A 20,209-nucleotide genomic window follows, 5' to 3' on the forward strand; every position below is an offset into this window, starting at 1 on the left:
TATGTTGCAAAGGTTGGCCAGGAGAGTCGTCCAACCTGTTCTGCTTTCCAGCCTCTGATGAGACAACATCCTGTGCTGCCCTAGACGAGCTGGCTGTCATGTCCCCCATGTGCATTTGGGCATGCTATTCACTCACTGCACAGGCATCAGCAGCTGAGGAGGCCCAGCCCTGGTACATGCACTCACGTTAAAGCATGGCCCACGTGTGAGTCCTGCAGTCTAGTTTTGGAATCCCGCAAGAAACTTTGTCTGGGGTGACCTGAGACTTGAGTTCATGTGTGCCAACAAGTACAGGGTCAGGTTCAGTCTGTTACCTGCACGAGCCACACACACACTGGTGGATGCCGTTGACTGGGGTCGTGGCCCAGCCCAGCCCAGCCCAGGCAGTCTTCATCATTTCTTCCTGTGTTTGGCCATTAGTCTCTTCCTCAGCATTGTGATTTAGTTTTCTAGGTAAAAGCTTGACATACTTTTTTTTTCTAATAACTTACTCTATTTATGAGGGAGAGAAAGAGATGATACACAGCTTTCATTGCTCATTCACCTCAGATACTGATAATGGCTGGGCTGGGCTGAGCTGGGCTGGGGCCGGGGCCAGAACTGGGAATGCAGTCTAGGATTCCCATGTTTGTCAGGGAGCCAGCAACTTTAGTTCTCATCGTTGCCATCCAGAATCTGTCTTGGCAGGAAGCTGTAGTAAGGAACCAGAGCCAGGAGTCAAACCCAGGTGCTCTGAAATGAGACATGGCTATCGTAACATCTGTTCTGCTCATCATTCTTTTCAAAGAAATAGTCTATTTAGAAATAAATTTAATAGGGACAGGTGTTTGGCAGAGTGATGAAGATACTACTTAGAATATTGCATTTCAACTTGATATACCTGAATTTGAGTCCTTGCTCCACTGCTAGTTCCAGGTTGCTGCTAAGGCATACCCTGGGAGGCCGCAGGTGATGGCTCAAGTGCTTCTGCCCCCCACTACTTACGTGGGAGACCTGAATTGAGTTCTTGACTGCTTTCTGGCTTCAACCTGACCCAGCCTTGACTCCTGCTGACACTTGGGGAATGAACCACTAGATGGAAGATCTTTGACCCTCTCTACCTTTTAAATAAATATAAATCAATAAAATATAAGAAGGAAGAAAAACTTCAGAAAATTTAGACTATCAAAAATACTATAAAATGCACTGATAAGGGCCATCATTATGGTACAGCTGGTTAAGCTGCCACCAAATGGGTGATGGTTTGAGATGCAGCCATCCCACTTCCAACCCTCTCCCTGATAATGGCCTGGGAAGGCAACAGAAGATGGCCCATGGGTGTGGGCTCCTGTACCCACGTGGGAGATGTGGATGGAGTTCTAGGCCCCTGGCCTTGGTCTGGTCCAGTTTCAGCCATTCTGGCCATTTGGGCAATGAGCCAACAAATGAAAGATCTTTCTGTCTCTCTGTGTCACTCTTTTGAATACATCTTTTTGAAAAAAGTTACTGAAGGACATAAGAGAATAAGTACTGAATCATAACTTGTTCTTAAATATAATAATTCAGATTTAGGAGATATCATTTCCCTACTTAATTGCCATATTTTGCATTTTTAGAGACATGTCTTTTTTACTTAAAAAAACAAAGCTAAAACATGCCTTACAATTGATGATACATTTACTGCTGGCCAAAGGGAATTATAAAGTTTTATGAACATCTGCATCAGTTTGTTGATTTTCCTTTTATTACCAGCATGAGTCATGTAATCTTCAAGTAGTGCTTAAATCTAAAAGAGTTCCTTCAATTGGCATGAAATAATTAGTCATTTTACCATGAAGATGTCTTCAACCTAATGAAGCTTATTCTGTAGATTGTAATCTCAGTTTTCAATATACTTCTCAAAAGTTGACTGTAAAGTTTATATAAAAGAGACCAATGAGATGGTTCGATTGGCTAACCCTCCCATATGGGCACCAGCTGGTGTCCTGGCTGCCCCACTTCCCATCCAGCTCTCTGCCTCTGGCCTCAGAAAGCAGCAGAGGACCTTGCACTCCTGCGGGAGATCCGGAATAAACTCCTGGCTCCTGGTTTTGGATTGGTTCACTTCCAGCTGTTGCGGCCATTTGAGGTGTGAACTAGCAAATGGGACATCTTTGTATCTCCTTCTTTCTGTAAATCTGCATTTCAACCACATGAGAGTTGTGTCCGGACATGGAACAGGTGTGGCCAGGCTATAACGCCCAACAGAACCGGAATGGGTGTGGGCCAGTTGTGCAAGGCCACTGTTCCTGCCAGGACAGGAGTGGACTAAGTCATCCTGGGCCAAGCACCCACCAGTTTGCACGAGATCTGCCACTGGGAAGAGACCAGATTGAGGAGCTTGGTGAACTCCTGTCACAACGTGGTCCCTGCAGGTCAGCACAAGAACCAAGGCAAGGAGCAGCCCAGATCATGCCGTGTTATAGTACCTGCCAATATATTTGTGGGTTAGATCTGGGGATGGGCCCAGCTGGCCAGTACATAACACCCAGAATCAGGACCAGATGCAGGGCTGGACCAGGTTAGGCTGCCGGCATTCACCAATATGAGCTAGATTCAGGCACAGAATGGGCTGAGCCGGACTACGGCACCTGCTGGCAAATGCTGTGAGGAGGCAGGCCATGCCAGACTATGCCGCAGTGCCCACCAGCACATATGAGACCCAGGGGGAGAGTGTGAACGGTGGGGGGGCAGTGCAGGCTCCCCTGCTGGGCTACTGCTCTAATTTGCAAGCATGAGAACTGGGACTGGAGGAAGACCAGGATGGGCAGGGCTACACTTGTTTGCCTGCATGTGAGCTGGGTTAGGGGAGAGCCAGGCTGGGCTAATTGAGTATATCTGCTGGTGCGTGCATTAACCAGAGTTGAGTGCAGGCTGGTAAGGCTTTGCTGCAGCATCAGCTGGCAAGTGCTGGGATTGGGGACAAATCCTGTCAAGCTAGACTGCAGACTACCTGGAGAGTACAAGATTCAGGAATGAGAGTGGACCTAGTAGGGAAACTGCGGGCACTTAATCTGATGGACTACAGTTCCTGCTGGTGAGCATGAGAATCAGGGCTGAGGTAGGGCCTGGCTAGGTAGGTGGTAGCATCTGCATACATGAGTGTGGGCTGGATAATGGGGTTGGTTAAGTTGAACTAGGCTCCGGCGCCCATTAATGTATATGAGAACTGAATTGGATGTGGACCAGTCTACTGTACATACTGGCGAAGACAGGAGCTGGGGCGTGGTCGGAGGGTAGACCTGGTAGGAATTACTGGTGGTCGCTCCAACTAGGGTGCAGTTCCCACAGGTGTACATGAGGGATGAGTGGATGGTAGGCAGGGATGGTCTGGGCCACAGCATCCATTGATTTGCATAAGAGATGGAGCTGGAGACAGAACTGCAACACCCAGCGATTGCATCAGCATAGGCTGACGTTGAGTGATGGGCTGAGCCAGACCCCATGCTGGCAAGCACACACAAAGAGTAAGGTCTGGGTTAACCTCTGACAGGGTCCCGTTGGAAATCCCCCACTCCTCTGATGAACTTCTGGACTCAGAATTCCAACCATGGGGAGAATTGTAGACCATGAGGTATGTGAGTCAGAACTGGGCCCCCTCAGTGGGAAAGACAGAGCAGTGGATGGCATACCTCTGTGCACGTGGAGGATACAGCAGCCCACTGGGCTCTGCAGAGGACACCTCCTGCCACAGCAAAGGAAGGAGAGCACAAAATGGACAACTGCCCCAGCCAAGCGATGACAGCAAATAACTGGGCAGGTGGAGACTGTAAGGTGCACTATGTCAGCCAGTGGACATTGGAAGGATGTTCTCATCATTGGATCAGCGAGATCAGCAACATTTCAGAAACATCAAAACCACTTAAGCAGAACCCTCAGAGCATGTTCCACATGAGGCCTCTGGGTTTGTGTCGAGTGGCTGTTCTCCATCCCTAAGTCCTGGGGCGGTTGAGAGGCTGGGTGCAGCTTCTCCACTTGTCTCCCCTCTTTCCCTCAGATACAAGGGGAAGAAAAAGAGAATTTGGAAACAATGGTCTCACCGACTTTCCCCTAACCCTTGATTCTTCCAACCCTGACAAACTATAAACATCACCCCCCCCAAAAAATTTTTTAATCTGCCTTTCAAGTAAAACGAGAAAAAAAAAAAGCCTAGGGCCCAGCGCAGTAGCCTAGCAGCTAAAGTCTTCGCCTTGAATGTGCTGGGATTTCATGTGGGCACTGGTTCTAATCCTGGCAGCCCCGTTTCCGATCCAGCTCTCTGCTTGTGGCCTGGGAAAGCAGTCAAGGACGGCCCAAAACCTTGGGACCCTGCACCCGTGTGGGAGACCTGGAAAAGGCTCCTGGCTCCTAGATTGGCACAACTCCAACCTTTGCAGCTGCTTGGGGAGTGAATCACCAGATAGAAGATCTTCCTCTCTGTCTCTTTTCTCTGTATGTCTGACTTTCCAATAAAAAATAATAAAATCAATCCTAAAAATAAGTTTATGTGAACTAGTATATGAATATCTCCACAGACGTTGTGAAAATCAGTGTGCGTGAGGGGAAGATTAGCCGTGCAAATTAATTTTTCATGTTTATGTTGAAGCTGAGCCAAGAGTACTAGAGAGTGCACAGTTAGTGGAGACCCAGTTGGAAATCTAATGATGAAGTGAGAAAAATGTTTGCTGTCCAGCCTCGTCAGAGGGAGGATTTCTTTAAAAAACAAAAACCTGAGTTCTTGGTTATGGAAAACACCAATAACTCGACAGACAAGTGAACAAAGAACATTCAATGATAGTTCAGAGGAAAAAGGGTGAACTCATGAAATGATCTTCAATTTCAGTCGGAATAACAGAAAAGAGCATTTTTAACGTGTCAGATGGGCCAAACTGAAGTTGAGCCATCTGCGAAGAGCAGTTTGATACCCTTTAAAATTAGGAGGTGTGTGCTTCAGTAGTAGCTTTCACATGCTGAGATACAGGGCAATAAGAATAAAAAAAACAATCCTGGCGCACACAGTGTGTGTGACTCACAGATTTAACGCCGAGTCGGGAGTTGAACACATAAATCCAGGTACAGAAGTCAGTCACTCTGTGGCGTTGGCTGTTAGTATATTAACTTAGGACAGCTTGCTAAGAGGAACGTGAAAGGGACTTTGACTTATAATGTATTCCTTCATCTGGCCGTTAATTAATTGGGTTTTGTTTATAATGGGTAAACTCATCAAGGCATTAACTTAGAGTCTATATATTCTGAGTGCATGCTAGACAGGTGTCTCTTGTTATCTGCAGTGGGTTGGTTCCAGGACCCCCCGTGGCTATCTAAATTAGGGTATGCTGAAGCCCCTTATAATTGGCGTAGCATTGCCATGTACTCCATGCCTGTCTTCCCTGTATATTGTAAATCACCTCTTAAGTACTTGTAATACCTAATACAGTGTAACGCTGTATAAATGGTTGTTATGCTATATTGCTTAGAGAATGAAATGTAAAATAGTACATTTCCAATGCAGTCATAATTTTTCCCCTAATATTTTATAAGATTTATTTTATTTTTATTTGATAGGCAAAGTTATTGAGAGGAGAGAAAGATCTTCCATTTGCTGGTCCAAAAAGCCACAATGTTTGGACATGGGCCAGTCCTAAGCCCGGAGCTTCTTTTGGGTTTCCCATATGGGTGCGGAGGCCTGCTGACTTGAGCTATTCTCCATTGCTTTTCCAGGCCCTAAGCAGGGAGTTGGATCAGAAGTGGACCACCTGGGACATGAACCAGCATTCCCTCCCCCCTCAGTTGATATTTTTGAAAAAATTGAATACACAAACACACACTGCTGGTTTACTTTGTAAATGACAGCGTTAGCGAAATGAGGAACCTGGAACTCTACCTGGGTCTCCTAAGTAGGTAGCAGAGAACAAGGAATGGAACCACCTTCTGTGGCCTTCCAGGTATAGTGGGAGAAAGCTGAATCAGAATGGAGCAGCCAGGACTTGACCTAGGTCTCAATCGGGGTACCAGGCTTGCAAAATATCTGACAGAATACTGCAAGAGAACCCGGGTACTTGGGCCATCTTCCTCTGCTTTTCAAGGCACATGGCAGGAAGCTAAATCAAAAGCAGAGCGTCTGGGAGTTAAACCAGCCCCACCGTATGAGATTCCAGTGTCACAAGTGGGAGCTTAACTCGCTATGCCACAATGGGGATATTAGGACCACAGGCAGAGGATAAGCCGACTATGCTATTACACTAGCCCCTCACGGAAACTGTTGCCTAACCTATATTTCTGTAAGTGTCGGGTTTACATAGAAAATAATTAGTGTTACTGCTACAGTGCCATGGTAGTGCCAACTTAACCTCATTGTGTGTCTGTGATATTAGTTTAAAAATATTGATTTTTTAAAGTTATAAATAACTTATCTCTTGCAGTATTTTGTCAGATATTTTGAAGTTTAAAATATCTACTTTAGCACAAAGTATCTCTGTTGAAATATCTAAAACATAAAATATACATATTTTTCCTTTCCTTTTCTTGGGAAGTGTAATCTTCATTTCTTGGGTTATTACTTCAGCTGCATTTGTTTTAGCATGTGTGGCTGTAGTGTGCTAGGTGCTCAGTAAATTTGTCATGTTTTTCTTCTGCCAGGAGTTTCTTCCTGGTATCCGATGTAATTGGGCGATTTTCCATTCCCAGACCATTAGCAGGGAACTGGAGCAGAAGTGGAGTAGCAGGATTCGAACCTTTGCCCTTGTAGGATACTGGTGTTGCAGGTAGTGGCCTTACCCATTGTGCCTCAACACTTCCTCTCTAGTTTCCATAGGGATGGGAAATGGAAGATAATGTTTACTCAAAATAGGCAATTTGATGGAAAATGTGAGTGAGCAAGGAAGTGCTTTAGAAGCCAACCTCGGTCAGGGGGCATAGGACTGCAAGAAGCCTCATTACTTTTCATACTTAATGCCAAATAATTCTCTAAAACCTTACGTAGGAAGAAGCATTCTCTATTTCTTTCCTCGTACCTGGACTATCCATGGTAGCGTATTTCAGATAATGTCTGCATCCTCTTTCTTAGAAGTGGCTGAAAGGAGTGGTTTAGACTTGTTTTCGCATTCTGGAATGACTTGCGGCAAGCCTCCCAGTATGCAGTTAGGGTTACTGATAGACTCCACTGTGAATGCTACTATTTTGTCTTAATCATTGAGGATTGGGCTAATATTCTCCCCCTTATTTATTATTTTAAAGTTTTTAAAAGACAAGGCAGTTAGAGACCCATGTGGGCCTCTGATTAGGGTGGAGAGGGTTGGAGTACGGGGAAGGTGCATGAGATAACAGATTCGGTTTTCCTTCCCGTGTCGGCAGAGCGTGGGGGAGGAGAGTGTGCTGCTCCTTGCTGTAACACTGCATCAGCATCCAGGACAGAGATGATCGATGTCAACTTTGAGCCCCAATATGGGAAGGGTGTTACTTGAATGGTCTTGATTGTTCTGAGAAGTGATTGGCTTGGCTTCATTACATTACCCCAGAGATGAGAAATTCTAAGGCCTGTTGACTGTCCCTCTGTGTGTCTATATGCCCAGAAACCTGGATGCTTGCTGTAGATTCTGGCCTGCAGTGTTGTTCAACCTGTGCCTCTCTCCATCTTGTGCCTATTTTGATAAGGTATTCAAAGGTCTTCTGTTGACTTAGGTGAGCTGACTGACTTGTGGTTCATGTTCATCTGGGTATATGCTCTGATATCTTGCATGAGGGTCAGCAACTGAGGCGGGCAAACATGTGCTCCTCTGGGATTGGACCACACGTTTGCGTGATCTTCCCCGAGGTCAGGGATCTAGTGCAGCAGTCCAGTTGGGGAACCCTCAAGAAACCTCACCTCGGAAGTGTTAAGACCTTACTCTTGTGAATGCCAGCTGGCTTATTCTGACCACTTAGTTCCATCCGTAGGCCTGGATCTCACACCAGCAAGTCCTGCAGCCTGGTTGGGTAGACCCTGGCCGTCTCCCAGTCCCAGTTTTTGCACACACCAGTGGGTGCTAAGGCTTTGCCTGACCCAACCTGCCTCACTTCCCCAGTGCTTGCATGCACCAGTGGGAGCTACAGCATCGAATGTCTTCTGTGAGCCCCTACTGTGCCTTCCCCCAGCCCTGGTTCCTGTTCATCTGGTGGGTGCTGCTGCTTAGGCAAGCCCAGCCCACCTCCAGTCCCAGCTCTCCTGTGCACAGGTGGGTGTTACAGCCCAACAGGGATGTCTGTCCCCTAGGATCCCCAGCTCTCGCTGGCAGGTGCTGTAGTCTAACTAGGCCTGGTCCTTCCACAGCCCCAGCTTTCTTGTGTATTGGTGGGTGCTACAGCCTAGCCCGACTTGGCCCAGTCCGAGCTACTGCCAGTGGGTGTTGCGGACTGGTCAAGGTGACCCTAAAGAACCTGAGCCACCCTCAAATACATCTGTTATGTGTGCCAGTGGATGCTGGAACCTGGTCTGGCCTGGTGAGGCTCCAGCCCCGGCTCTTATACATGCAGGAGGTTGCTTTGGCCTAACCAGGGAGCCCTCTGGATCCCCCTGTTGATCCACCATGTCTCGGCTTCTCGAGAAGAAGTGCCTCCATGCGTGGAACCCCCAGAAATCTTTCAAATATTTCACACAAGCCCTCAGTGACCCCTATTCTGACCAATCTCAAGTCGCCTGGCCCCTAGCAATGCACACTACCTCTCCCCACCCCCACTCCCAGAACATGTATGGTGGGGGGGGTTGGTCCCGGCCAGTGTGTGCCCTTGGTGATGTGGCAGACTGCTTCCCTGCCACACAAACCTTCAAAAAAAAATAGACAACTATGCTGGCAAACTGTTATAGTATCACAGAGTTGGCATCAACCAGGCCCAGATGGCAAGTTATTGGCTATTTTCCACCCAACATTTTAACACTTACCTAGGTACAAGGCAACCTAGTCAATTGCCTGCAGCTTAGGAGGTCTGATATTTTCATTGCTGTTAGCAAGCCTGATCTAAAAGATCTCTGAGCTGGTGTTTGTTTTGTTTTGAAGTTTTATTTATTTTTATTGGAAAGTCAGATATACAAAGTGGAGGAGAGACAGAGAGGAAGATCTTCCATCTGGTGATTCACTCCCCAAGTGGGCACAATGGCCTGAGCTACACCAATTTGAACCCAGGAGCTGGCAACCTCTCCTGGGTTCCCCACGCAGGTACAGGATCCCAAGGCTTTGGATCGTCCTCAACTGCTTTCCCAGGCCACAGGCAGGGAGCTGGATGGGAAGTGAGGCCACCGGGATTAGAACCGGTGTCCATATGGGATCCCGGTGCATGCAAGGCGAGGATTTTAGCCACTAGGCCACAGCGCCAGAACCTAATTATTTTTTAAGTTCATATTCACTTGATTCCCAAGGAGTTTGAGATTTTGGTATCTCCATGGACAGGTTTGTTTGGCTTGCTAACCTAAATTAAGTAGGTTTAGATTTTTAGAGAATCTTCCTTCATGATTTTTCCCCATGGCAACAGTTTAAATGAACAGAGCATTAGAGTAAATGTGAAAATGTGGTAAATTCTGGCTTTTGTTATTTACAGTGAAAACAAGCAAGCTGGCCTGCATAGGAAGATACTGACAGGACGTTTTCTTAAATTCTTCAAATTTTCAAATAGTTAAAAGTTTAAATTTGCTTAACATGTTAGCTGAATCTTAGTAGAGATGTATTCAGGATTTAATCAGTTGGCACAAACTCAACATAAAGTAGCTACTTCAGACTAGCCCCGTGTTTCTCCCCTCGCTGAAGGTAGAGGTTTTCCAGTTTTCCAATCCATTGAGAACTGCTGGGTCTATAAACTACGTTATTAAAGATCAAAACAATGGCCATCAAAAAGAACCTCGGGTGACTTATTTATCAAAGCTACATTTTAGTAATAAGTTTAACAAAGTAATTAGAAAACTGGGCATATATAGCCATATGCGTAGTTATTTTTCAGTTGGAACTGAATAAAATGTTCTGAGAGCATTTCCATGTGTTCAACACTTCACAGATTCTTTTCTGTATATATCCCATCCACTGAATTACTCCCCCAATGCCTGTAACGGCCAGAGCTGGGCCAGGCCCACATGGAGCCAGGAACTCCATCCGGGTCTCCCACGTGGGTGGCAAGGGCTCGGGTGCTGAGCCTTCCTCTGCTGCCCCCCACGATGGGAAGGGAGAGGAAACGGAATAATAGCATTGCAACGTGGCGCTCCAAGCGGTGACTGACCTGCTGCACCAAATGCCCACTCCCTTACTAGTTTAAGTTTTTAACGTGACAAATGAGCCTCCTGTTAATGTATTAACATTGTATTGGATACGGCACCTCTCCTGGTGGCCCCACTTCCCATCCAGCTCCCTGTCTGTGGCCTGGGAAAGCAGGTGATAGTGGTATGGCTCAATTTTGTTGAGTTTCTATTTAATAATGCTCACTAGGAGAGAAGCCATTGTTATTGAATTACTCTGTTGGTAATGGAATAAAAGAGCTTAAAAACAGTTTAATCTGGCAGCAGAGATACCGTGATCACGAAGGTGAGCCCGGGGCGAGGCTCACGTATTGTACTGCTGGTGTGCTGACCCCTGCGGTTTCCCCAAATGTGGGAAACTGGACTGCATAATTTGTGGCAGTGGGGGACTGTGTTTGCGCTGTCCCCTGAAAATTAAAAAAGAAACACAAAACAGCTTAATGAAGCTCAATCCTCTGAAGTTTATCCTATGTAAAACAACGGTGTTCCTCGTATTTGAACAGCAGCCAGTTCCAACAGCTTACCCTGTGAGTAGTTGAAATGATTTTAGATGGAAGAAATGGATGTGTTTTTTGCACATTTCTTGTGTGGGACTCCATTTAGTTGGAAAATTAAATTGTAAAATGTTGCCACATGTATAACACTTGTAACGGTAATCTGTAGCCATGTAAGGAAACATTAAGCTGTTAAGAAAGTACTAAAGTTACTGTACTATTAGCTGTCCAATTCAGACCTTTAAAAAGTTGGATTCAAACTTTTTTTTAGTCTCACAAAATTACTGAGTTTGTTTTCTAGTTCAAATTTCTCCTCACTGCCCATTTTTTGATAGTTTCTTTTATCATTAATTCATTTTTTTTAAAGTATTCATTTATTTGAAACCAAGAGTTACAGAGAGAAAAGCTTCCCATGTGCTGGGTCACTTCCCAGATGGTCACAGTGGCCCAGGCTGAGACGGGCCAAAGCCAGCAGCCGGGACCTTGCATGTCTCTCACGTGGATGCAAGGGCATAAGTGTTTTCTGCCACTTTCTCAAACCTTTAGCAGGGAGCTGGATGGAAAATGGAGCAGGCAGGACTTGAACCAGCATCCCTACGGATTGATCACAGGCAATACCATGGTATCAGCCCCTAATTATTTCATTAACGAGGTTATACACACTTGTTAGCACATAACAACTGTTTTACCATTTTCATTTTTATTACGACAGTAAATGATCTGTAGTTCAACAGACTTTTTTTTTGTACTAAGATCTTGTTAATAATAATTAAAAAAAAAGAATGTGATTGAGGCTGGCACCATAGCTCTACAGGCCGTCCTCCACTCTGTTTTTGCCAGCATCCCATATGGGCACCAGTTTGTGTCCCTAGTGTGGGTCTAAGTCCTTGGGACCCTGCACCCATGTGGGAGACCCAAAAGAGGCCCCCTGACTCCCAACTTGGATCAACTCGACATTTGCTGTTGCAAATGGAACAGCAGATGGGAAACCTTCTTCGTCTGTCTCTCATTCTCTCTGAAATGTGCCTTTCCAATAAAAATAAACAAATCTTGAAAAAAAGGTTTATTTATTTTTATTGGAAATGCAGATATACAGAGAGGGGGTGAGACAGAGAGGAGGATCCTCCATCCATTGATTCACTCCCCAAGTGGCAACAAGGGCCGGAGCTGAGCTTATGCGAAGCCAGGAACCAGGAGCTCTTCTGGGTCTCCCACATGGGTCCAGGATCCCAAGGCTTTGGGCTGTCCTCGACTGCTTTCCCAGGCCACAAGCAAGGAGCGGGATGGGAAACTGGGCCGCCAGGATTAGAACCAACGCCCATATGGGATCCCAGTGCATGCAAGGCGAGGACTTTAGCCCCTAGGCTAGCGTGCTGAGTCCTAAACCTTCTTTTTTAAAAGAGGAAGTGATTTTTGCTTCAAGCTTCTTTTTTAAAAAAAAAAAAGGGTTTATTTTTATTTGAAAGACAGATTTACAGAGAAAAGAGAGAGACAGGGGGTGAATCATCCACTGAATGATGGATGATGATCCCCAAGTGGTCGCAAGGGCCAGAACTGAACTGACCCAAAGCCAGTAGCTAGGAGCTGCTTCCTGGTCTCCTGTGTGGGCACAGGGTCCCAAGGACTTGAGTCATCCCTCGCTGATTTCCCAGGCTATAACGGAGCTGGGAAAGAAGTGAAGCTGCTGGGACACAAATTGATTCCATGTAAGATGCTGGTGCCACAGGCAAAGGATTAGCCCATCTGCCACTGTGCTGGCGCCTGGTACAAGCTCCTTAATCTGGGGAATTGCTACAGAAAGTTTTCTTGTCTGCAGGTGTGTCAGAATATTGTTCTATACAAAATCCTAGAGTTAAATCAGTGTAATTCATTTTGTTTGTGCTTATTTCTGCGCATTTGGTCTCTGAGTGCCCCTTAAATTTTGATGGCCTTGTTGCTCAGCTCTGTAGTTAGCACACTGAGATGTTAGCACTGCGCTGTGAGTTATCACTGTAACACTGAACCCAGCGCATGAGGCGTCATTCTCCTGAATGGAGGTAATCTAACTTCTTTTGGATTTCATCTGTTTCCTTTTTTAAAAGATTTTTTCTTTTTATTGGAAAGGCAGATATACAGAGAGAAGCAGAGAAAGATCTTCCATCCACTGATTCACTCCCCAACTGGCCGCAGCAGCCAGAGCTAAGCTGATCTGAAGCCAGAAGCCAGGAGCCTCTTCCAGATCTCCCATGCAGGTGCAGGGACCCAAGGCTTTGGGCCATCTTCTGCTGCTTTCCCGAGCCATAAACAGGGAGTTGGATGGGAACTGGAGTAGCCCGGACACAAACTGGCTGCCATAGAGATGGTGGCATTTGCAGAGAATTAGCCAGTTGAGCCATAATGCCAACTCCTGGGTTTGATCTCTTTGTAATCATTTTCTTCATCCTCATTTAGTTTGCTGCTGTTAGTACATCAAGGGAAGCGTGTTCTTTCCACTAAAAGGGTACCGACTCTGATCTTTTTGATACATATGTAAATTCAGTGTAGAATAATATAAACTTCATATCTTTTAGAGGACCATTTTTTTAAAAAAAATTTGCATTTTATTTATTTGAAAGGGTGAGTTATATTGGCCAAGAGGGAGTAGAAAGCAGTATTTCATTAGCTGGTTCATCCAAAATGGCCACAACTGCCAGGTCTAGGCTAGGCAAAAGCCAGGAGCCAGGAACTTCTAGGTCTCCCTGCATTAGCAGGAAGCTGGATTGGAAGTGAAACAGCCAGGACTAGATAGAACTGCTACCTATATGGGATGCTAGTGTTACAGGAGCCACTTACGTCACAACATTGGTCCCATCATTTCACTAATTTGTTAAATTACAGAACAAGAAAAGACTTGGCACCTAGCGCCATGGCCTAGCTGTTAAAGTCCTTGCCTTGAACGCCCCGGGATCCCATATGGGCGCCAGTTCTAATCCCGGCAGCTCCACTTCCCATCCAGTTCCCTGCTTGTGGCCTGGGAAGGCAGTCAAGGATGGCCCAAAGCCTTGGGACCCTGCACCCGCGTGGGAGACCTGGAAGAGGTTCCTGGTTCCCAGGTTCGGATCGGCGCAACACCAGCTGTTGTGCTCACTTGGGGAGTGAATCATCGGACAGAAGATCTTCCTCTCTGTCTCTCCTCCTCTGTGTATATCTGACTTTCCAATAAAAAATAAATAAGTCTTTTAAAAAAAATAAGAAAAGACTTAAGATGAAAAATGTTTGTTAACACTAACTGGTTATACAAATGAATAAACTCATACATTTCCTCAGAATTTTACTTACTTGCATGTAGATGACAAAACAACCTTCCATAAGCACGTGTAACTTGATTCTGCTCTGCCTGACCAGTGGCCATGTTATGCCATATATAGAATGTGTTTGACAACAGCTGGATCAGCTAGTACTCCCTTCAGCATGACAAATCCATGGATCATGCAATCGGATGTTATGACAATGTCAGAACTTCTAGAAAAAGTTTCTGAATGCTTATTTCCAGTATCTAAGCTGATCTCATCATGGATCCTTCACAGCTCATGGAGTAGCACTGCTACGTAGCCCTTCCTTTGGATAGCAGTGAACTAGATGATTCTATCATGCTCAAGGCCTTTGTAGACTTTATGCTCGTTCATACTTATAGATTCAGCAAAAATAACTAGCCTCACGGCATATTTTTTTATCTTTTTTTAAGATATTTATTTTCATTGCAAAGTCAGATTTACAGAGAGGAGGAGAGACAGAGAGGAAGATCTTCCATTTCAATTATTCACTCCCCAAGTGACCACAAACGGCTGGTGCTGTGCCGATCCAAAGCCAGGAGCCAGGAGCTTCTTCCAGGTGTCCCATGTGCGTGTAGGGTCCCAAGGCTTTGGGTCGTCCTCGACTGCTTTCCCAAGCCACAAGCAGGGAGCTGAATGGGAAGTGGAGCTGCCGGGATTAGAACCGGCATCCATGTGGGATCCCAGAGCATTCAAGTTGAGGATTTTAGCTGCTAGGCCACCGTGCCGGGCCCTCATTGCATATTTTTTAAGGGTTTAATTTGTCCTTATAGAGGGAAATCTATGCCTACTTTGTATCATGCTACAGTAGTCAAATGGGCACTATGCTTTTGTAAGATCCATGTTTCTGCACCCAGATTTTCACGCATAAATTCTGTGCCGTGAGGAGACTATCATTCCATTACTGAAGAAGTCTAGTTGGTATGATTTAAACGAGGAATAGGCACTCAGCCTGGTGAGTGACGTTGCTTTCCACATCGGAGAGCTTGTGTTTGATTCCTGGCTCCAGTTTCCTGCCAGCCGCAGTGATGCCTCAAGTAATTGGGTTCCTACCACATGGAAGGATGGGGCAGAGTGTGCTCCCAAGCCTGGTTCATCCCCAGCCATTGCAGGCATTTGAAGAGGTTGCCAGTCTGTGTCTCTCTGTCAAATAAATGGGGAGAAGTATGATGGAATCACTAAGGAAAGTTTCCCTGAAATTCTGTTCTCCAAGGCCTTTTGTGCAAAAATTAATTTGAGGGCTTCTTTCCAATCCTAGATGTATGGAAAAGCTTCCAGGTTGCTCAGAACACAGAGCTTGAGAGAATGAATACAAGTGATGGCAGCTTCATTCACCTTAGGTTCCACTGGTTAGATCCTGGAGTCAAGAGGTAGCCAGAAATCCTTTCAAATTTTAAGTATCTTCAATCTGTTACTGTTGCTAGACTGAGAGGGTTCATTAAGTCAGTGTCTTGGTCGTAATCAGCCATCCCCTCTGTTTGTTGCTGCTGTCTCCTAACCCTTCTCCCTGTCCACTCTGCCACTGTCAGGAAGTTCCTCCCTGACCTTAAGCTCACCATTCTTCCCTTGGTGAAACCCACATCCTCGAACAGTACAGCGTCTTTGAATGGCTGTTGCTCGTTCTCTCACAGTCCATAAACCTTGGAGTCCTAAAAGATTGTGTCAGCATTCTTTTTGCTGTCTCGTGCTGTTTTCAAGTTAATTGTTTCCTGCCCTCCTACAGAAATCATCTTTGTTAATGTATTCCTTCTTGTTTCTTAATGTTGACCATTGAAAGATGCTTAACACAATTTGTTTTCTGGTGCTATCGAAGAATAACTGTCCCTGGGTGGTTTATAAAGAACAGAGGCTAGCTTTGGTTCACAATCTGGGGGACTGTGGGTCCAGAATTGGGTTGCCACCACTGACACAGGAATCCTAATAGCACAAAGCAAAAGGACAAGTAGGTGTATGCTTCAGTGGGAAGGGGGACAGTCTCCCACCACTCTCTTGTGAAAAGGTGAAAGTCCCTTTAAAACTAGTCACCCCTTAAAAACTCTACCTCCCATATTCACTACAATGTTGATAAAATTTCAACAGGATTTTTGGTAGGGATGGTCCAGCAAACATTTATTGCATGATCACTTATAAATCATTCTTTCCATCCTTGGGATTCTCTTGTTTGCGCTTGCTCTGTATCTGCCTGTCTACCCTGTTTGTAACTTTTAAAAAGATTATTTGAGAAACAGAGAAAGCGTCCATCTTTATGGTTTACTGCCTAGATGCCTGCCACAGCCATGTCTGGGTTAGTTGACCCCAGTGCCAGAGCCAGGTCAGCCTGGGTCTCCTGTGTGGACAGCAGGAACTCAGTAGCTTGAAGCATCACCGCTGCTCCCCACGGTCTGCATTAGCAGCAAACAAGTTGGGAGCCAGCACCAGGTATCGAGCCCCAGTGCTCTTAGGGTTTTTGCCAGCATCTTAACCACTAAACCTAATGCCTGCCCCGGTCATCACAGGTCTTGGTGTAAGCTTATTGGCAGTGGTGGTTTTCCTCTCTGAGTCTTTTGTTCCCTGAAGGTGGAAATCTCCCCACGGAGTGAGTTTTATTTCTTAGTTTGGTAGGGGGAGGTAGGGTTTACTGCCATCTGTGGCAGTTGCTGTTCATCTTTGCCTGAGATTCCCGAAATGCATAGTTAAATTCAGATTCTGATTCTGTTATAAGCGTAGGCTTAGATTGCTGGTCTTTTTTTTTTTTTTTCTATGAGAGACTTTTGAAATCTTTTATTTTGGAGTTTCAAACATACACAAAAAGTAGAACATACAGAAGTGTCATGGAGCACCAATAGTTAACAACTTGTGAAATGTTTTGTTTCATTCGTACTCCTCTTCATTTTTTTCTTCCTGGATTACTTTGAAGAAACTATTGCATGTAGTATCATTTCATATTCCAGTATCTGTCTTTAAGTGATAAGTGTTCTTTAAGAAAAGCAAAAATGCAATGATCACACCTAAGGGGCTGGTGTTGTAATTTAGTGAGTTAAGCCGCTGCTTGCAATGCCGGCATCCAGTATCAGAGGGCCAGTTCAGGTCCCAGTTGCCTCACTTCCAACCCAGCTCCCTGCAAATGTGCCCAGGAAGACAGGGAGTGATGACCTAGTACTTAGGCCTCTGCCACCTGCATGATAGAATTCTTGGCTCCTGCCTCTTGGGTTTGACCGGGCTCAGACCTGGCTGTTGTGCCCCTTTGGGGAGTGGACCAGTGGATGGAAGATCTCTGTTCCTTTACCTTTTAAATAAGAAAAAGCAATGAATCTTTTAAAAGGGGAAAAGAAAATAAGTTACCTTCATACCAAATATCCAGTTACAATTGAATTTTCCAGTTGCTTCCTAAATATTGTGTTGATTCTTAAATGAAATTTCAATTTCTTTACATCAGAATCTAAATAAAAATATTCCAGTTGGCCGATGGTATCTTTAATCTTTAGGATCTTCTTTCATCTCTCTATCCTTTGTAGTTTATTAATAGTTAAGAAAACTTTTTTCCAGTAGTGTTTCCCACCTTTTAGGAAATGGGTAGTTTGATGTAGAGTTTTGTCTTTTTTTGTCATATACTAAACCTTTGATGTTCACTGCCTAAATCCACTCATTTGTTAGGTGCTCCCAAATGGTGTTATTCTATCCTTACTCATGTATTAACTAAAATATTTCATTAAAAAGTCTCCCTCTTACTATTTCTTGATTATCCAGTAATTCAGTTTGTATAGAAAAATGTGGTGGGCGCTTGGCACAGGACATTTTGGGAATGTCTGGGAATGCTTGGATCAAGTCCCAGCTCCGCTACCTCCAGCTTCGTCCTTGGGTCCCCATGACTCACCCGTATGAGAAGCCTGGATGGAATTGTAAGCCCCTTTCATGTAACTGTGAGGTTACAGACTGAAATGCTCTTGCCTCTATAGGACAGTTTGAATTCCCTAAGTCTCTTTGGAGTTTGTCTTCTCTGACCTCTCCTTCCTTGACATACTATACTGCAGCCCATTGAAATAACTTGCAGTTGGCCAAACTTCTCATATGCTCCATCATGTGGTATCTCAACTGTTCTTTGCTCTTCCATAATAGCAATTTTCATTTTATTAAGAAACATTTCCAACATCCAGAAAAACTTTGAACAACTTTGTAGAAATCCCTGTATACCAACCACTAACATTTTATTATACTTATATGCTGGACTTCAAAATGTTTCACCAAAATGTTTTTTAATTTTGCCTTCACACTTACATTTTACGTACCTATAGAAACTTGTACCACCAAGCCATCACTGAGCGTCCTCCTACATCCTTTAGCATGCATATCATTGGCTAGAATTCATTACTTGTGATTTATTTTCTTCTGTGCTAAAATAAAGGCACAATGAAATTCAAAGATGTTAAATGTATATTTTGTAAATTTTACCAACTGTGTATACTTCTGTAACATAAAACTCAGTCTAAACAGAGGACACTGGTTCTTAGTTAGGGATTGTTTTTGCCTCCCGGGGTGTATCTGACAACTGCCTGGGGATATCATTGGGTGTCACATTTGGGACTCAGTGGGAGTAACTTAGTGCTGATACCTAGTGGCTAGAGGCCAGGGATAGCTACACTCACAGGCCTTTCTCAGCTCTGCCGCTGTTGAGAACCTTGGAGGCAGAGCATTGCAATGACCCTGAAAAGCGTCATCAGGCCTTCTTACTAATCACACTCGCAGCCCCTCCCTCCAGGAACCCTTGTTAAGTATTTTTTTTTCTGATTCATTTTGCTTGTCCTAGAACATTGGTATGAATGGAATAGTATTTTTTTTTTTTTGAGATTTATTCTTATTGGAAAGTCAGATTTAAAGAGAGAAGGAGAGATAGGAAGATTTTCTGTCCACTGGTTCACTCCCCAAGTGGACGCAATGACTGGAGCTGAGCTGAGCCAGAACAGCTGGAGTTTCCTCCAGGTCTCCCACACGGGTTCAGGGTCCCAAGGCTTTGGGCCGTCCTTGACTGCTTTCCCAGACCACAGGCAGGGAGCTGGATGGGAAGTGGAGCTGCCGGGATTAGAACCAGCATCTCTGTGGGATCCTGGCACCTGCAAGGCAAGGATTAAGCGCTAGGCCATAGCGCTGGGCCCTCAGATGGTATTTCACAACAGTTAACCTTGTAGTCACCTTTTACTGTTTTGTTTTTCATTTACTTGTTTGCTTATCTCCATCCGTGACAACCGAATTGCATAGAAATGTTTATTTTACTTATTATTGTATTCCCAGTAGCTAATATAGTACTAGGCATATGGTAGTTACTAAGTCTTTGTTGAATGAATGATTGGTTCCCTGCCACTTGCTAGCCAGTGTATGAGGCATTAAGTAATTAGAATGATTCCTTCTCATGAGGATTAGAATCAGAGAGGAGACATAGTAATTGATTGATGCATGAATTCATGTGCATCTGAGATGAAAGTTTCCAAGGAAGGCTCAGGTCGACAGGAGGGGCATCTGAGGACTGTTTACTGCCGTGGACTGGGCCCTTGCATCCAGGATGGGAGTGCTGAATCAAGTCCCCTGACTCCCAGCTTCCAGCTTCAGCCTGGCCCCAGCTGGCACTGTCAGCCATCTGGGGACTGAATCCATGGATGGAAGGATTTCTCTCTAACTCTGTCTCCTCCCTTATCCTCCCCACCATTCCTGTCCTTCTGTCTCCTCTTCACGCTTGTCACTCTGCCTTTTGAAGAAGTAAATGAATCTGAGAATGAAAAATGCTGCTATCGAGAAGGTGAATGTTAAGTAGCTTCTGTAATGTTGACCCCTTTCTCATTCCTGATAGTATTCTCTGTTTTTCATTTAAGATAAATCTTTCTTGGGGCCCAGCACCAGTAAATCTTTTTTAAAAAAAAAAAGATGTATCTTTCTAGGTGCTAAACATATCTGTTAATCTTTGATTTCCTATATTTTTAAAAAATTTCTTAAGATTTATTTATTTTTATTGAAAAGGCAGAAACAGAAAGACAAAGAGGAAGATCCTCCATTTGCTGGTTCACTCCCCAGGTAGCCACAATGATTGGAGCTGAGCTGATCTGAAGCCAGGAGCCAGGAGCTTCTTCTGGGCCACCTACACAGGTGCAGGGTCCCAAGGCTTTGGGCCATCCTCGACTGCCTTCCCAGGCCACAAGCAAGGAGCT

The 20,209-nt window shown here is 44.9% G+C and overlaps 1 protein-coding gene and 1 non-coding gene across 3 annotated transcripts in view; both read left to right on the forward strand.

The window, feature by feature from the left end:
• VKORC1L1 (vitamin K epoxide reductase complex subunit 1 like 1) overlaps positions 1 to 20,209 on the forward strand; it is a 58,910-nt gene that overhangs the window by 20,289 nt on the left and 18,412 nt on the right. The gene's annotated exons all lie outside the window — the stretch shown is intronic.
• LOC118757803 (U1 spliceosomal RNA) lies at positions 10,502 to 10,662 on the forward strand. The gene has a single exon (XR_004995371.2). It is a non-coding gene; the product is annotated as a U1 spliceosomal RNA (small nuclear RNA).

This window comes from Ochotona princeps, chromosome 24 (genome assembly GCF_030435755.1).
Source record: "Ochotona princeps isolate mOchPri1 chromosome 24, mOchPri1.hap1, whole genome shotgun sequence".
In the NCBI taxonomy this organism is placed as follows: Eukaryota; Metazoa; Chordata; class Mammalia; order Lagomorpha; family Ochotonidae; genus Ochotona; species Ochotona princeps.